Source organism: Castor canadensis, chromosome 2, assembly GCF_047511655.1.
Source record: "Castor canadensis chromosome 2, mCasCan1.hap1v2, whole genome shotgun sequence".
In the NCBI taxonomy this organism is placed as follows: domain Eukaryota; kingdom Metazoa; phylum Chordata; class Mammalia; order Rodentia; family Castoridae; genus Castor; species Castor canadensis.
In genome coordinates this window covers 121,138,187-121,155,163 of record NC_133387.1, presented here as the reverse complement: position 1 = coordinate 121,155,163, position 16,977 = coordinate 121,138,187, and the positions used below count along the sequence as shown (strand labels likewise).

At 35.6% G+C, this 16,977-nt stretch overlaps 1 pseudogene; it reads left to right on the top strand.

Moving 5' to 3' along the window:
• The window catches only part of LOC141418144 (gamma-tubulin complex component 5-like), a 248,661-nt pseudogene extending 234,076 nt beyond the window's left edge, over positions 1 to 14,585 (top strand).
• Positions 14,586 to 16,977: the final 2,392 nt, after the last annotated feature.

The window sequence follows — 16,977 nt, the reverse complement described above, 5'->3', positions numbered from 1 at the left end:
CAGTATGGCAGGCCTTAAGGGCTTTGTCTGGCAGTGATTGTGTGGGTCTGAGGGGTGGGAGTTTGGGGTAGCATGGCCCTGGTGGGGCTAAGGAGCAGGGCCAGAGGATCAGAGATCCCACAGCATGTGAAGCAGTGGTCCCACCGGCCTATGGTGTGGGTCTTGGCATGCAGCACTGGTTATTCTTTTAGTATATCTTGATATGGAGAAGCCTTCCACAAGATAGGGGTTCAGAGTGCTGATGTTTCAGCTTTCCTTTGTGCTTTACCTAAGCCAAGTGTGTCTCCAGCCTCTCACCAAAGTCCCTGGATCATGGAGGTCAGAAGGACTCTGGCTGTGTCCCAGTCACCATGATGGATCTCTCCTGCCTTGCATTTCTTATGAAGGCTTGGCCAAAGGCATTGCAAATGCTTTACAATTTATGGATCCTATGTCTTGGCTTCAAAGCATTATATATAGTTTATTAGGAGCCAGCATTACATTTACTGTTTTGTTTCTTGTCATTTTTTGTATAGGATACTCCTGTCTTCAACAACAATTAAAATCTTACAAAACTTCTGAAGCCATGATCACACTGGGATTGCTACATTTAAAAAATAAAAAAAGGGAGAATTTTTGGAGCCAGCAGAGGGACCTTGCCTGTGTGATTTGGTATCTGGCCTTGTGAGAAAACTCCAAGGAACTGAGACAAAAATCTCAGAACCAGACGTTCAGATAAACAACAGTGCTCAAGGTTTCCCAGATGGCTTCATGTCCTTCAGATGTAAATAAGAAAGTTTTGCTCCCCATGTGCTTCTCCTGTTTCTCTGTTCCTGTTTTGAAAGAGACATAACAAAAATAGAGTTAATTTTACTGTGCTTCCTTGTACTAATGTAACCTTGACACATAATACTTGGAATGCTTTTTCCAACCAAATGCTCTCTGTGAAAAAACAGCTTATAAAAAGCAGAAGTGATCTTCAATAATGTGGCTGTTGAACACAACTCTATAGTTCCCCCATCTTTTCCAGGTCTGGTCAACCAGGTCCAGCTGATAAACTACAGCAGGTGTTTCCTATGCATGCATACATATAGAATACTGAAAGCTATTGAAGTCAGTTCAAGAGGACAGTGGGGAAAGAGGAAGAACAATCAAGGGAATGAACCAAAATGGGTGTAATCTATATACATACGGAAATGAAATTCCCTGTAAAATTATCACATATTAGTAGAAACTCCTTTAAAATTTTTCTAAGAAAAATTGGCCTGGTAAGCCAAAAACCTCCAGAGATGCAGCACCACAACTCTGTAGCTGTTCCCTAACAAGTGAACACTAACTCAGACAAAGCATAGCCAAGTACCAACACTTTAATAAAAAATACAAATTTTTTCCTTTGAGTTTGTTTTCCTGTTAAAAGTGGTTTCTTAATTTGCAATCTGTTCACATTGTTTCTCATTTCCCAAATTATACTCTATTTCTCTGTATGCTCTCTCTTCCTCTTATCTCTTAAATCTAGCTCCCCCTCTATCATCCTACTCCCTTCACTATCAAACCCTTATCCCTTTTTCTACTCAATTTCTTTTTCTTATACTGCAAAACCATGTTAAGCTCCCAGAACTTCATCCTAGGAACCAGAGATTTGTTCACATAAAACCTTACTGGGGAGACAATTGTTCCAACTGTTTCTTATTTAAATAATTGGTTTATTACTGAATCTTTGATCTTGTTATTACAGAAAGTTCTCCACATAAAGGAGAAAATAAAAGAGAAACATAGCCCAAGAGATGCTTAAATGGATTCAAAAGATAAAGAATTAACTGAATTGTCTGGTACAGAATTCAGAAGCATATGGTCAAAATTGATACATAACACGAAAGAAGATTCAAATAAAGGGATAAGTGGAGTTAGGAAATCAATTCAAGACTTAGACAAGAAAGTCAGCAACATAGATGAGAAATTCAGTGAGGAAATAGAAATTATGAAAAAAGTAGAAATAAAACTCCAAAACAATGAAGATAGTAATATCAACAGTCATGATCAAGGAAAAGAAAAAATCTGAGATGGAGGACAAGATTGATGAGATATTTTACTCAGTCAATCACAAAGAAAAAAAGTATACTCAGATCACAAAAGGTAAGAACTCTGGGAAATGAACAAAAGGGAGAAAGAGCTGAAATACAAATGAAAGTCACATTCAATACAAACATAGAAGAAAGTTTCCCAAGTATATGTAATGATATAGACACCCATGAACAGGAGGCATTTCAAACTCCAAATTTGACATGATCTGAAAAGAACTCCACATCATATCAATTAAAATGACAAGGTAGAGAAAAAAGAAAGGATACCGAAAGCTGCAAGATCAAAATCCCAGTTTATATACAGAGATAATCACATAAGAGTCACCTCAGACCCCTTAGCACAAAGCTTAATTGCCAGGAGAGCATGGAGCAATATAATTCAAGCTGTGGGAAATAACTACCAACCAAGAATACTATATCCAGCTAAACTATCAATCAATATTGACAGAGTATTAAAAACATGACACGATAAGGATAAGCTAATGAATTTCATGCTAACCAAGCCTACATTCAAGAAGATACTTAACGGAATATTTCACACAGAAGAAGAAGAAAAACAGTCACAAAAAAGAGGATAGGAAAGCTAAAAAGGGAATTGGTGAACCCATGAAAGTTAGGAAAGTATCAAGCATGATTAACTCAGTAATCCAGCAAGACCTGAAGATGAACAATGGCAAAAGAGTAATTGCTCTAGACTCAGTCTGGAAAAGAAAGCAAATAGAAATGTAGATATCAACAAATAACTCTCAACCATAACCCTAAATGGAAATGAACTGAACTCTCTAATCTATAGACACGTATTGTCTGATTGGATCAAAAAACCAGGTCCAACAATTTGGTTTCTACAAGAAACTCACTTCAAAATCAAAGCCACTCAAAACTAACAGGAAAGATAGGAATAAGATATTACTGGCATGTTGAACTTGAAAGCAAGCAAGCAGGAAGAGCTATTCTCATATTAGAGAAAGAAGATTGTAAGCAAATATCAGTCAGAAGAGATAAAGTTTACATATGAATAAAGGGAAAAATACAGCAAGAAAATAAAATGATCCTAAATTCATATGCATCAAATATTGGTTCACCCAAGTTCATTAAACACTTCTGAGCATGAAGGAAAAGGAAGGTCCAGATACAACAGTAGTGGAAAAATCTCAACACATCCCTCCATCAACAGGCAGTATATCTAGACAAAAATTCAAATACCCTAGTACTAAACAATGCTATGGATGAACTGGACTTAAAGACATCTATAGAGCTTTGATACCATAGCAGCAGACTACACATTTTTCTGAGCAGCTCAAAGAACTTTCTCCAAAAAAGATCACATCCTAGGTTATAAAGCAAATCTCAAGTACAATAAACAGAATAATCCCTTGAATCCTAACAGACCACAATGGGATAAAATTAGAAATAAATGTCAAGGAAAACTACAAAAATCATTCAAACCCATGAAAATAGAACATCACACTTTTGAAAGATCAGTTGGTCATTGAGAAATAATTTTTTTATTGTTCTGATGGGGCACATTGTGGCATTTACAAAAGTTTTTGCAATATATCAAATATATCATAACTGAATTCACCCCTTCCATCATTCTCCTTTTCCCACGTTGCCCCATTCCTAGAATAGTTTCAACATGTCTCACTTTTCCATTTATATACATGTATACACAGTATGAAATTCCTAGATTCAAATGAAAATGAAAACACAGCTTATCAGAACCTGTGGGACACAGCAAAGGCAGTCTTAAGAGTGATGTTTAAAGCTATGAGCATCTATATCAGAAAATCTGTGAGATCTTAAACAACTTGATAATATACCTCAAACTCAGAAAAACAAGAAGAAGCCAACTCCAAAAGTAGAAGATAGGAAGAAATTATAAATATTAGGGCAAAAATTAATAAAATGGAAAACAAAAGTACAATACAATGAATCAAAGAAATAAAAACTTGATACTTTGAAAATATTTTTTAGATAATGAAACTTTAGCTAAACTAACCAAAGATAGGAGATAGTCCAAATTAATAAAATTAGAGATGAAAAAAGAAAATATTACAATGGCAACCAATAAAATTCAGAAGTTGATACAAGAATGTTGTGTGAAGATTTTGAAAACCTATTTTCCAGGAAACTATCAAGTCATGAAGAAATTGGTAAATTTCTTACCATGTAGGACCCACCAAAATTGAACCAAAAGGACATACAACTTCAACAGATCTATAACAAGCAATGAGATTGAAACAGTTATAAAGAACCTCCCAACAAAGAAAAGCCTAGGTCCAGACAGATTAACTTCTGAATATGAAAACAATGCTCTTCAAACTATTCTAAATATAGAAAGGGAGGAATAGTACCAAATTCACTCTATGAAACCAGTATTACCTAAAACTGAAACCAGGTAAAGATGCATCAAAAAAAGACAGTTATACTGCAATGTCCCTGATGAAAACAGATGCAAAAATCCTCAACATAATACTTGCCAATGCAATTCAACAACACATTAAAAAGAAACATCACCATGAACTCTAAACAAACAAAACCTGCTGAAGAAGGTGGGTTTGGCAGCTTCCCCCAGCAAACTTTGACTGAACAAACGTTGGAACAGTGGCTGACATGCAAGATGCTCCACCTGAGAATTGGGGCAGGGCAGTTCCCAGCCTGCAACTGTAGCTGGCTTGAAGGACTCTCAACCTGAGCAGAGGGGAAGGGCCGGCTCACCTGAGAACTCTAAATAAACAAAGCCAGTGGGAGTATGTGCATGTGATGGCTTCCCCCAGCAAACTTCAATAATGGTCTGCAACAGCAACCAGCAGCAGTAGGTGGCAGATGAGCCGCAACCTGAACAGAGTCAAGAGTGGTTCACAGAGCTCTCTCCTGACAAAACCACCTGGTGAGACAACAACAGTGCTACTACTTAAATACCAATACCAGGACTGGATGATGAAGGAGCAACAACACAACTACTAAGACTGAAATGTCATGGTTTCTGGACCTGAAATTTTTATTCTTTTATAGCTTTATATGTCTTTTCAATTTTTAAAATTTTTTTGCTATTTATTATTATTATTATTATTATCACCTGTTTTCTTTTTTCTTTAGGTGAGACAATGACAGAGCTGCTACTCAAACACCAACACCAGGATTGGATGCTGAAGAAGTAACACCAGAATTATTAAGACTATGACAATTTTGCAACTGAACCTGAGATTCTTCTTCTTTTTTTCTCTTTTTCTCTCTATTTTTTTCTTTTTCTCTTTCTAACTAATGCTTGTTAAGTTCACTGTTAATTAGTACAATATCTGTCCCTGTTAATTTCTTTAGTTCTCTATTTTTTTCTTTTTTCTTTTCTTTTTTGCTCTATTTTCCCTCTTACTCTTCCATTCTACATAAAATTATTTTTACTAATACACAGTTGGTAATACTAAATTACACACAGTTCAGGGACAGTAACAACACCAAGTGGAATGATGGGAAGATGGAAAAAGGATGTAAAAAATTTTCCCACTAATAACATAGTAGTACAAGAACCAGAAGAAAATGAAGAAAATGAATACCCAGATTCAGACCCCAACAAAACAAAGAGAAAGTATACTAAGGAACACAACAAAGAACACCCTGAAGGAAGATAACTTGTAAGAAATCAATGAGAATTTCATCAAGATGTTACTCTATACGGTCAACCAAAATGTACAGGAGACACTCAAGAAATTCCAAGACAACAAAAATAAAGAATATGAGAAAGCACAAGAAAAATAAAATAAACAATAGAAGCCTGGTATAAACACCAAAGTGAAATAAAGAAGACCAAAAAAAAGAGAGATAAATGAACTCAGGGTGAAAATTGATAATATTAAAGAGGAAGTGACTCATGATATGGAAAACCTCAGAAAAAAGAATGAAACAGAAATACAAAACAAAATGGAAGGGCACTCCAGCAGACTAGAACAAACAGAGGACAGAATCTCAGGAACTCAAAGATGAAATGGTATTTAAAGGAAAATCTGAAGAACGACTACTCAGACAACTGAAGACCTGTGAAAGGAATATGCAAGAATTCACCAACTCCATCAAAAGACCGCACCTGAAAATCATAGTTATTGAAGATGGGGAAGAGGTGCAAGAAAAAGGAATGTGTAATAAATTCAACAAAATAATAACAGAAAATTTCCCAAACCTACAGGAAACTACAAATATTCAGGTACAGGAAGCATCCAGGACACCAAACAAACTTGACCAAAATATAACTATCCCATGACATACTATCATTAAAACAAAAAGCACAGAATATAGAGAAAGAATATTGAATGCTATAAGAGAGAACAAAACAAATAATATACAAAGGTAAGCCCATCAAAATCACAGCAGATTTCTCAATGGAAACCTTAAAAGCAAGAAGAGAATGGAGTGAGGTCTTCTGGGCACTAAATGAAAGTAAATTCTACCCTAGGATACTCTACCCAGCAAAACTATCATTCAAAATAGATGGAGCAATAAAACTCTTCCATGATAAGCAGAAATTAAAACAATATATGACCACAAAGCCACCACTGCAAAAGATTCTCCAAGGAATTCTGCACACAGAAAATTAAAGCAAACAAAACCATGAAAGGGCAGACAATACCAAACAACAGGAGAAGAAAAGGCAAGAAAGTAGAGAGTAACACTGATTCAGTTACACACTATCAAAATCTTAAACAACTAAGACAACTAAATGACAGGGATCACCACATCCCTATCAATACTAACACTAAACGTTAGTGGACTTAATTCCCCCATCAAAGACACTGATTGGCAAACTGGATTATAAAGGAAGAGCCAACAATCTTCTGCCTACGGGAGACCCACTTCATTGATAGAACCAAGCACTGGCTGAGAGTGAAAGGCTGGAAGATGATCTACCAACCAATGGCCCCCATAAAGAGGCAAGGGCAGCAATACTTATCATGGATAAATTAGACTTCAAACTTACATTGATCAAACAAGATAAAGAAGGACACTTTATACTAAGAAAAGGGAAACTACACCAAAAAGAAATAAAAATTATCAACCTATATGCACCCAACGTCAATGTACCCAATTTTATTAAACATACTCTGAAGGACATAAAAACATACACATATTCCAGCACAGTGATAGTGGGAGACCTTAATACTCCCCTATCACCAATATTCGGTCATTATAACAAAAAAATCAACAAAGAAATTCTAGAACTAAATCACACCATAGACCAAATGGACCTACCAGACGTCTACAGAATATTTCACTCAACTGCTGCAGAATATACATTCTTCTCAGCAGCTTATGAAAATGTCTCGAAAATTGATCACATCTTTGGGAACAAAGCAAGCCTCAGCAAGTATAAGAAAATAGAAATAATCCCATGTATTCTATCTGACCACAAAGCATTAAAAGTAGAAGTCAACAACTAAAACAGCTGAAAAAAGCATTCAAACAACTGGAAGCTGAGCAACACATAGCTCAATGATCAATGGGTCATCAGTGAAACAAAAGAGGAAATTAAGAGATTCCAGGAAGTTAATGAAAATGAAAACATGACCCATGAGAACTTATGGGACACAGCAAAGTCAGTCCTAAGAGGAAAGTTTATAACCATGAGTGCATATAATGAAAGGTCAGAAACATCTCAAATCAATGATCTAATAGTACAGCTCAAACTCCTGGAAAACCAAGAACAAGCAAACCCCAAAGCAAGCAGAAGGAGAGAAATAATTAAGATAAGGGCTTAAATCAATGAAATAGAAACAAAACTAACATAGATAGAATTAATGAAACAAAAAGCTTGTTCTTTGAAACAAAAAGTAAAATTGACAGACCCCTGGCAAATCTGACTAAAATGAAGAAAAAACTCAAATCAGTAAAATCAGAAATGCAAAAGGGGAGAAAACAAGGAACACCACCAAAATCCAGGAATGCATCAGAGACTACCTTGAGAGCCAATTCTTTAATAAATTTGAAATTTTTGAAGAAATGGACAGATTTCTAGATATTTACGACCATTCAAAACTGAAACAAGAGGACATTAATCACCTGAATAGATCTATAACACAAAAGAAAATTGAAGCAGCAATTAAGAGTCTCCCAAAAAAGAAAAGTCCATGACCTGATGGACTCACTGCTGAATTCTATCAGACGTTTAAATAAGAACTAATACCAACTCTCCTTAAACTGTTCCATGAAATAGAAAGGGAAAGAGCTCTGCCTATCTTCTTTTATGAAGCCAGTATTACACTCATCCCCAAACCAGGCAAAGACACCTTCAAAAAGGAGATGTATAGACCAATTTCCTTAATGAATATAAACACAAAAATACTCAATAAAATAATGGCAAACTGAATCCAACAACACATCAGAGAGATCATTCACTATGACCAAGTTGGCTTCATTCCAGGAATGCATGGGTGGTTCAACATATGCAACTCAAATAATGTAATAACACACATTAATAGAAGCAAAGACAAAAAAGCAATTGATCATCTCAGTGGATGAAGAAAAAAGCCTTTGACAAGATCCAACACCACTTCATGATAAAAGCTCTAAGAAAACTAGGAATAGAAGAAATATACCTCCAAACTGTAAAGACTATATATGACAAACCTACAGCCAACATCTTATTTAACACTGAAGAACTGAAAGTATTTCCAATAAAATCAGGAACAAGAAAAGTGTGCCTACTATCCCTACTCTTTTTCAACATAGTACTGGAATCTCTAGCTATAACAATTAGGCAAGTAGAAGAAATTAAAGGAATAAAAATAGGTAAGAACCTGTAAAAATATCATTATTTGCAGATGATATGATCTTGTACATCAAATACCCAAGAAACTCTACCCAAAAACTCTTAGACACCATAACAGGTATAGAAAAGTGGCAGGATACAAAATCAACTTACAAAAATCATTAGCTTTTCTATACACCAACAATGAACAAACTGAGAAGGAATACACAGAAATAATTCCATTTACAATAGCCTCAAGAAAATCAAATAACAAGGAGTAAACTTAACAAAAGATGTGAATGACCTCTACAAGGAGAATAACAAACCCCTGAAGAATGAGATTGAGGAATACTACAGAAAATACAAAGATCTGTCATACTCATGGATTGGAAGAATCAACATAGTAAAAATGGCTATACTACCAAAAGCAATCTACATGTTCAATGCAATTTCCATCAATATACCAATTACTTTCATCACAGAGATTTAAAAATCTACCCTTAAGTTCATTTGGAAACACAAGAGACTGCAAATAGCAAAGGCCTCACTCAGCAAAAAGAGCCATGCTGGTGGTATCATGATACCTGACTTTAAATTATATTACAAAGCAATAGCAGAAAACAGCATGCTACTGGCACAAAAATAGACATGAAGATCAGTGGAGCAGAACAGAGGAACCAGATATGAATCCACACAACTATAATCACCTTATTTTTGATGAAGGGACCAAAAATATACAATGAAGAAAAGACAGCTTCTTCAACAAACACTGATGGGAAAAGTGGTTATCCAACTCCAAGAAACTAAAACTAGATCCATGTCTATCACACTGTACTAGTATCAACTCAAAATGGATCAAGTACCTTAACATCAGACCCAAAACTCTGAAGTTCATACAGAACGGAGCAGGACTAATAGGGATAAGAAAGGACTTCCTCAATAGAATCCCAGGAGAACAGCAACTAAGAGAAAAAATGGACCAATGGGACTTCATAAAATAAAGAAGCTCTGCACAACAAAAGAAATAGTATCAAAACTAAAGAGACCATCCACAGAGTGGGAGAAAATATTTGCAAGCTATACATCAGAAAAAGGACTTATAAGAAGAATATATGGGGCATTTAAGAAACTAAACTCTCCCAAAATCAATGAACCAATTAAGAAATGGGCAACTGACCTAAATAAAACTTTCTCAAAGAAGAAATTCAAACTGTCAAAAACCACATGAAAAAAATGCTCACCATCTCTAGCTATAACGGAAATGCAAATCAAAACCACGGTAAGATTCCACCTGACTCCTGTTAGAATAGCCATAATCAAAAACACCACAAACAACATATACTGACAAGGATATGGGGAAAAAGGAACCCTCATACACTGCTGGTGGTAAAGCAAACTAGTAACACCACTCTGGAAAAAAACTTGGAGACTTCTTAAAAATCTAAACATAGATCTGCCATATTATCCACCAATCCCACTCATAGGAATATACCCAAAAGAATGTGACACAGGTACTCCAAAAGCACCTGCACACCCATGCTCATTGCACTGTTATTCACAATAGCCAAGTTATGGGTACAACCATGATGCCCCACTACTGATGTATGGATCAATAAAATGTGCTCTTTATACACAATGGAATTTTACTCAGCCATGAAGAAAAATGAAATATTGTCATTTGCATGTAAATGGATGGAACTGGAGAACATAATTCTGAGTGAGGTTAGCCAGTACCAGAAGACCAAAACTCATATATTCTCCCTTATATGCGGTCTTTAGATCTAGGACAAATATAGCAATGTTATAGGACTTTGGTTACATGACTAGGGGACAACATGTACAGGAGGTATGGGGATAGATACAAAACCCAAAACATGTTTTGATGCCCCTACTCCAAAGGAATTAATACAGAAACCTTAAAGCACAGAGTTCAACAAGAGAAGGGGATCACGAACAAGTGTAAAGTTCAGTTAGAGATGGATCAACTTGGGTTGTAACACATTTGTACATGAAAGCAATGCTAGGAATCTCTCTGTATAGCTGTCCTATCTCAACTAGCAAAAATGCTATGTCTTTCTTATTATGGCATATTTTTACTCATCAACAGAACTGAAGAAAAGTGCAGAACAGGTTCTGCCTGGAAGGGAGGGGGAGTGGAGGAGAGGGTGGGGGTGTGGGAAGGAGGGAGAAATGACCCAAACAATGTATGTACATGTGAATAAATGAATAACAAAAAAAAAGACAGCCTCTTTAACAAAAGTTTTTGGGACAAGTGATTAGCTGTCAGCAAAACTGAAACTAGATCCATGTTTATCACCCTATACCAATATTAACTCAAAATGGATCAAGGACCTTAATATCAGACTCCAAACTCTAAAGTTGGAATAGGAAAGTGTAGGAAACATTATGGAAGTAATAGGTACAGGCAAGGAATTCCTCAATAGAATACCAGCAGCTCAGAAACTAAGAGAAAGTATAGACATATGGGACTTTATAAAACAAAAAAGCATCCACTCAACAAAAGAAATGGTCTCTAAACCTAAGAGACCACCCACAGAGTGGGAGAAAATATTTGCCAGCTACACATCAAAGGACTGGTAACCAGAATATACAGTGAACTCAAAAAACTAAACTCTCCCAAAATTAATGAATCAAAGCACAAATGGGCAAGTGAACTAAACAGAATTTTCTCAAAAGAAGAAATTCAAATGGCCAAAAACACACATGAAAAAATGCTCACCAACTCTAGCCATACAGGAAATGCAAACCAAACCACACTAAGGTTCCACCTCACACATTAGAATAGTCATCATTAGAAACACCACCAGCAACAGGTGTTTGTGAGATTGTGGGGGAAAAGGAACGCTTCTGCACTGAAGGTGGCATTACAAACTACTACAACCACTCTGCAAAAAAATCTAAACACAGATCTGCCATATGATCCAGCAATCTCACTCCTGGGAATTGAAATCTTCCATTGATAAAAGATGCAAAAATTACAGACAGAACATGGTGGTGTTTCCCTGTAATGCATGTAGGAAGATTAAGGTACCTGACTGGCCCTGAGCAAAATCACAAAACCCTAGATGAAAAATAACCTAAAGGGAGGTTAACTGAAAAATAAGCAAAAAGGGAGGACATAGACTAAAGTGGAAGGAAGGAAAGGAGAAAGAAGGAAGGAAGAAATAAGGGAACTACAAGGCAAATAAGTAACTCTTATGGATGTCATGTCTTTTTTTTTGAGTTATTAGAAATTTATACTTTTAAGCCACTCACATTTCTAAATAACCCACATGTATAGAACAATTTCAAGTAAAATTCTTTCTGTTCTCAAGTTTCTGAGCCAGACAGTTACTCTCTACAGAGGCAAACCAGGTCCTCATCTCTTGTACATACATCCAGAAATGCACAAACATACACAGGCAATGCACAAACATAAACACATACCGGGTAACCAATGACACATTTCAATAATTATACACCTGTGACCTGTTTTCTATGGGACAAATTCTTAATAATGAAATTGTTAGGTCAAAGAGTGTGTGATGGTATATAGAATTTTGTTAGATTTGGTCACTTTGCTCTTTAGGAAGGTACAGATACTCTTTATATTTTAGTTAGCATTTCCTCATGTATACCTGTTTCCTCACACTCTACCAACAATATGTTATCAAACTTTTTGATGTTTGCCAACATAATGAGTATAAAGTAGTCAACCAATATAGTTCACCCCCAGTTTTTCAACTAATTTTATTTTAACCCATTGAAAAGCCTACAACAAAGTTGTCCTGTGTTTCCATCACATTGCTTTCCTCAGTGTAAAACTTTACATAATTATAATAGAGGATCAAAACTGGGAAAATGACATGGTACAAGCCAAAAGTCTCACTACAGATCCAACAGTGGTTTCACCAGAATTACTTATTTTGGGAAGGGGGAAAATGTAGTATCTTTGAGTCTTTGCCATTTTATCACATGCTAGAGACTTACAACCACTTCCATTTTTAGGATATGGCACTGTGCTACCTTGCTAGGAACTTGCTTAAGCCACTCCTTTGTAGTTATATCTTCCCCTTCCCCTCACTAAAACAGAGGACCATGGCAGGAGAGGTTTGCTTTAACTTGTATAGATTTAATTTGTACTTTTTGTTACAAGTGAACTTAAGTGCCTTTAAGAATTACTCTTCTTTCCATTTCTGTGAACTGTCAGTTCCTTTATATATAATTTTCCCCTAAGTTGTTTTTCACCTTGTCTTGGAGTTCCTTCTTTCCTTAGGAAAATTAGCTCCTTGTGTTGTGAGTTTAAAATCCACCACCCTTCATTTGGCCATGTCTTTCCATAATTCAAGAGAGTGGCTTAGCGTTGTTGGCATGTGTATCAAATTTTGGATGCACATTTTCCTTACAGTTGAGTTTGGACTATTGATGTTTGTAGATGCCACAATAATTCTTGCAATAGTGTTGTACAAGTTGTCACTTCACTTGGCTTAGTTCAAGTTTCTGCACAAGGTGTTTAGTACTGGAGTAGCAGAAATTGCCTCAGAATGATGTCCAGGCACCTTACCTACTCAACACCCTGTACAAGGCCATTTTTAAATATGACAGTGCTTGAAAAGCCTCTGAGCCAATTGCCTGGTGTCAAGTGAATGGTGAATTCTTTATTGAATAATGTTTAATTCATGGTGTATCAAGTCAGAGTTTTAAAATTACCTTCCAAAGACCACTGAAACAATGGGTCAAGGACAAAGCAAGTTATAAAAAATACACAGCAGGCTTATATAGATATTTACAATAAATCTTTTCTACATAAAACACAGGTTTAGGGTATGAGATGCCAAACCTTAACCACTTGAGTTAGGGAAAGGAAGTAGGAAGTTGTTCAGTGGGTGCAGGGTGCAGAATTTCAGTGTTGTGTGATAAAAACTTCTACAGATCTTTTTCACAACACTGACAATGTATTTAATACTTCTAAACATATACTAAAAATGGTTAACATGTGAACATACTCTTATAATGGTTAAGATTGTACTGGATTTAATGGCTCATGTCTGCAACCCTACCATTCAAGACAACAAGGTAGGAAGATTACAAATGGAGATAAAAGGTTTGTAATGCTACATTTAATTTTATATGTATTTTTACTCACTATAAGTTGTTAAAAAGTACAAACTTATGTATAACTAGACTATAATGTAGAAAGCTCCAGGGTTTTTTTTGGTGTGTATTCTAGATGTGCTTCCATTTTCTTGCCATTTCAGTATTACAATTCAGTGCAAAGAAGGTTGGTTTCTTTCAACTGTGCAGTTTTTCCTACTGTGAATCATGGGAGAATGAAATCATTTCCTCCTTCCTTATGGGCACTTTGTTACTGGTACTGTGTAGACAGTGTGGCCATAACCATTGCCTGGGCTGTCCCAGGTGATTCCTGTGTCTCTGACTAGTTTTCATGATCTGAAAGGTGCTAATATGAATGGTAATCAATGTTGTTATCCCATATTTAGATGAACTATTCATCAATATCTCGAAAATATTTTGAGAATTTTAATTTTTTTCAAAAAAATATAAAAAGTGTGTATCACTTCTTGAAAGATATTTTGTAAATGTTTTAACCTCCTCTTAATCTTGTGATAGGAACTCTGTTTGGTGACCATATATGTCATCATTGTTAGATTTTCCTCCTGTTCTCTCTCTGTATTGAAACAGTTTGGCCCTACCTGCAAGCTGTAGATGAGTGGATCATGCCTGGGCACCTGTGAGACAGTGCCAAGGTGTTAATCATGCAGAAGTGAAGTTATGCAGGGAGTGCAGGAGATGCTGGGTGCTGGCATCACTTATTTGATCTCCTGTCAAAAATAAATGTTTCATGTGGTACTGAGGAGCACTGTTCAAGCAACAGAACTGTGTTGCCAGTATAGCTTAGGCATATTCTGTTCCATCTTTATAGATGATATCAGGTACTAGCAAATTAAAAATATATTTGTCCATGTTTTATGTAAGTTCATATCTTTTCATAGTAAATTTTATTTTTGAATTAAAGTATATAGTGCTTCCCATACATTGAGTGACTTCAACCATTACTATTTTGAATTATCAATAAGATATGAAACTAGTACAAGGCATGTCTCTAATACATTTATTTCTTATAATAAGGTAATTTTTAATCATGTTAGCACAATATTTAATAAAACAATTAAAGAAAACCTTAGTTCATTTATGATAATTTCTCTTTAGTTAATTGATTCTGAACAGAATCATACAAAACTGCAGTGGACTCTAGTTTTTCTTTTTTGATGCAACTTTCAGTTATGCAACTTGTTGAGATGTGTACTTTCTACTAACAGTATTGAAATGTATAGGAAAGGGAAGTTTTAAGTCCTTGCATCCTGGAAAAATAAGACATGCTTACTGGATGGACTGGCTTTCCTTCAGCTAGGTCTCATGAAACAGGGACATGTTTCATCAATCTCATGTAAGAATTTTCGGGAAAATGGAATTCTCACTATTCTTCTAAAGTGATATGTGACAATCATGTTATTGTTAAAATCCATCAAGTTATTAAACTGTGAGTAGCTCAGTGGTGAAGAATGTATTTTAGCATGCATAAGGCCCTGTGTCCAATCTCCAACACTTTTTATTCCTATGTGGAATAAAAAGGTTCCACATAGGGAAATAAAGTTAGAGAACCTTCACAGAAGGATCATCTAAGGAAAAAATTAATCATATTTCATTTCACTTCAATTCAAGAAATAATTTCCACTTATATTTTGTGTAATCTACTCAAATTATTTATTCTTGATGCTTTTCTATGTTAAATTGGGTCAGATAAAATTTCCTCTGTTTTACCTAAAAATTGCTTTACCTTACTAATTATTGATATCATCATGTTTTGTAATGTCTCTAGCCTAAGCTAGAAACATGCATTATGTTTTTTCCAGGGAAGATAAAGTTTAAAATTCTTTCAAATCTCCATAGGAACAAAACTGTTCCAGTAATTGCAGATGTTACCGGTGTGCAACTTACACTGTATCATATATCAGAAAATGAATAAAAAGTAGTAACAGTGCTAGTGCAACTGCTGGCTGTGACCCAGACCCCTTCATTAGGCAACACATCCTGGTGTCTCCCTCAAGACTGTCCTGAAGCAGGTCACTATGGCCAAAAAATGGTTGCAGCTGCCTAAGAATCTGAGGTGTGAGAGAGCACCACATGCCAGGCACCAGCCAGAGGTAACCTTTTACTTTCTTACATGTCTCCCTCAATCCTTGGGTTTACAGCAACCATTTATTCTTTTTATACTGATATATCTAAGTATTTTGTAACTTGAGGATGATCAAAACATTTTATTTTAATGGAAATTACCACTATGATTGAATGAGTAATCATGCTACTTTTTATTGATAAAACAATAGTCTTTATTGGAAGCCTTTAGCAATGTGTTTGGCAAGGCAGTGATAAGTCCCACATGCTTTTTGGTCACTCAGTTCCTGAGGACTAGTCTTTACAAAATTCTGTGGAATTTCTTAATTAGTGAACTTTTTACCTCTAGAGGACAGTGGACCCTTGTAGTTAATATTAATAATCATGTCTACTTTAAATAATATTTTCTTCTTTTTGGAATACTTCCATTTAAAGTGAATAATAAAGTGTAATGAGCTTACCAAGGCCAGTTTGGGCAGTGTTTCTTCAATGAAATTTGATCCTAGAAGTCTTATCGTAGCATTATGCAGTAAGTTATTAACATAACTTTCCAGTGCTCTGCTTTAGGTATTACTCGGTATCTTGTAATGTTTATTTATCTATAAAATTTGCAGTTAACAAAGGATATACAGAGAATAGATAGTCCTTCATAAATCAAATATCAGGCTATTAAGATGAAATTGCTTACTATTTGTTGACATAAGCTCATAACTCATATTTCATATAATTCATATTAGTGTTTTTATAGACAGACAGAAAATGCTTACACACACTCTTCTTTGACATAGAAAAGACTCCACTCCTCAGGTGCTTACTGAATCAAAGACAGTCAGAAAGAACCTAATGAAGATGCAGTCCCTTGCTGAAAGGCATCTTGAGCTGGATGATGTACATCACCCACTACTAGCCATTAACTGCACAGGGTGATACACACCTGCAAGTATTTTTAGTGGTTAAAATGTGACATCTGTACAATGTTTTGTT